This window comes from Lathyrus oleraceus, chromosome 1, assembly GCF_024323335.1.
Source record: "Lathyrus oleraceus cultivar Zhongwan6 chromosome 1, CAAS_Psat_ZW6_1.0, whole genome shotgun sequence".
Classification (NCBI taxonomy): domain Eukaryota; kingdom Viridiplantae; phylum Streptophyta; class Magnoliopsida; order Fabales; family Fabaceae; genus Lathyrus; species Lathyrus oleraceus.
In genome coordinates, this window is record NC_066579.1 from 456,033,237 (window position 1) to 456,036,517 (window position 3,281).

Genomic DNA, 3,281 nt, shown 5'->3' on the forward strand with positions numbered 1-3,281 from the left:
CTCCCATTGATTATGATTATTAGGGATTGATTGAGGAGTGATGACTAGTATGCTATTTATAAGAAAACTAAACCCTATATTTCAACTAACATAATAAACAATTGACCTAATAGACTAACCCAATTCAACAAGCTAACATATTTTGAAAGCTACACTATCTCTTTTACTTCAACAAAGCTCTTCGACTTCAACATTATTTGCTACAACACTAGCTTATAACCCATAAGCTACAACATCTGCAATTTGATTCTCTATCTGCAATGCTCTAGGCCTAACTTTCCATTTGCTACCTGCTCTCTCATGTAATAAAACCACACGTTGATGTGTTTGCTTCTTTTGTGTGCTATAAGATTCTTTTCCCGGTTGGTAGCCGACATGTTGTCGATCTTCATGGTCATTGATCCATGATTCCGTCCTGTAATTTCTTCCACTAGATTTATCATCCATGTTTCTTAGCATGAACATAGCAAAGTTGCTATCTATTTGGCCTCACATGATTATAAAGCTACCACTAGTTCCTTTCTCGAACTCCATGCGATTGACGCACCACTTTTTAACATTGTTAGAATTCCAACTCTAATAAAAGTGGCTTAAAAATAAATTAAAAGAACAAAAGTAATGGTGTTGGGATTCGAGCCCATAACAAGGATCCACTTTTTATCATAATTGGAATTTCAACCATGGTAAAGAGTGACTGAAAAATAAATAAAATAAATAAAATTATTGGTGTTGAGATTCGAACTCATGACCAAACGCCGCTTTTCATCATGATTGAAAACTTCGATCATGGTAAAAAGTGATTTACAAATGAAAATGAAAGGAATATGTCTAATTGAATAAATTATACCATAATTTATACTTTGGTCGAGGTGAAATTTCATCGTAAAAATCAACATTTTGTAATTGTGTTAAGTTTTTTGTATTCAAAGTTGACATTATGACTCGTAGGATTTCACGAGTCTTAGATATCAATTTCGAGTTGAATTATATGTAAACAAAAAATTAGTAAATTTAGTAATGGAATCATTTTTTCTCTGTTGGATTAATAGTAAATACGTCTAAAGATATGTACAATTGGATATACTTAAGTAAACTTGAAGAAAATATGACAAAATTTTCAATTTTTTTTACCTATGTTTACAAATTGTTTTCTTTTTCTTTTTTAATAGATTGTGTTTTTCATGTATGTTTTATTTTTCTAATTGAAAATGAATATTTTAATTAATGAATTATTTACTGTATAATTAATAGTTAACTCGTCTAAACTTATGTACAATTGGATAAACATAAGTAAACTTGAAGAAAATACGACAGATTTTTCAATTTTTTTTACATAAGTTTACAAATTGTTTTCTTTTTCTTCTTTACTAGATTGTGTTTTTCATGTATTTTTTATTTTTCTAATTGAAAGGAATATTTTAATTTGATGAAGTATTTATTGTTTTATAAAAGTATATAGATCATATAAATATATTTTTAATATTATTTTAATAATAGGAAAATTCTTACCAACTACAAATCGAGTATACGAGTCAATTTTGCCTAGCAAATTTTTTTAAACTCTCGATTAGGATAATGCACTGATCTCATTGCACGGAGATCGAAAGGAAATACGAATAAGGATAAGAGGTGGTAGTATTATACATTTAATAGATGAGCATACTACTGATATATGGATGTGCATGATAGATACGTGATGAGGAAATCTACCTCTTGCAAGCATTCTCACTATTAACACCAACATCTCCAAACTTTAATTTCTATAAGTTATTTTTTATTATTTACACCCCGCGTCATAACAAACACAAAACCATTTTCTTACTTACAATAATAAATCACGACTACCATAATTTTAAAACCACCGATCCATATGGATACGATATTTGTAAAATTTATTGTTGTTGAAAATGCAACAACACCATAATAAGACAGAGAAGAACAAAAATGATAACCTCTGTAAAAATTTCTTGTAATTAATTAAATAAATTTCAAAGTTCTATGTTGAATCCATTTTTTAGGATTTATGAAATATGAATATAATTTTTTATTTTATTTTGGGGTTTTTGAATTTATGAATGCAAGTAAATTTGGTAGAGAGAAAAATGTTTATTAGTTCGACAAATGGATGATTTTTTTTTGTGAGAGTGCGAGTTAGATTATTTTAGGGTTAGAGCAAGGGTAACATTTGTATGTTTTATCACGTGGTGATATTTTAGTAAAAAAACATAATAAATTTTTTTGCATTTAATTTCTTTTAGATATGTAAAAAACCTAAAATAACTCTTTCATAAAAAGCACTAACAAAGGATACTCGGTAAAAAGTTCATCAAAAATCAGTATTAAAGTTATAAGAAAAAGGAATATGTACTGATAGTACAAAATATTTTTATACTGTCAACCAATGAGACTCATATACTCCGTCACGTTACACTTTTATTTTTAAAATACTATTATGATTTGATAATATAAAATATTTTGATTGGATGTCAGTGTAATATTTCTTTACACTGACAGAACATTACATTTAACCTTTAAATTTATTTATTTTTTTGTTAGCACCTTATAAGAAATATTTTAGGAAAAATACTATTATAGAGGTCATCCTACTTTAATGCCCGACAAAAAAATATTAATAAAAGAAATTATTATAACAAATGGCTTTACCTTAGTCTAAAAAGAAAATTGTTCTTTTCACTATCGTGAAATGTTAAGTAATAGAAAATCAAGATTAATGAAAGGCTTAAAAAGACAAATTTCTCTTTATTATCTTAAAAGATTAAAATATTTCTGTTTTGTTATTATTGTTATTATTTGATCTCATTATATAATGAACTAAGAAACAAACACAGCACACTATTTAATTATTTACAAGAAAGCATGAACTTCTTAAGTAATAGAGATAAACTGTATTCTAAAATTCTCAAACTTTTTTTTATTTTGATTTTATTTTGTTCCTTAGTTGTTATCTCAACACAGAAGATTGGTACGTCATTATTTAATTCTTTTTAGATTTATTATTTAATTTATAGTTTGCACATAATTTTTTATCATTTTTTCATAATATTTTTTATCATTATTTTTCATTACAGGAGCTCGTATTAAATGTGAAAATGATTATGATTGCCCAAAAATTGGTGGAATGGAAATGATTGTTACATGCATGGACACATTTTGTATTTTTCGTTATTTACGTAAGTTGTCAGTTAATTATTGAACAAGCTCTTTAAACTTTTTATATTTTTTCATTTCTATGTTTCATAAACTTTGCATTTATGATTTTC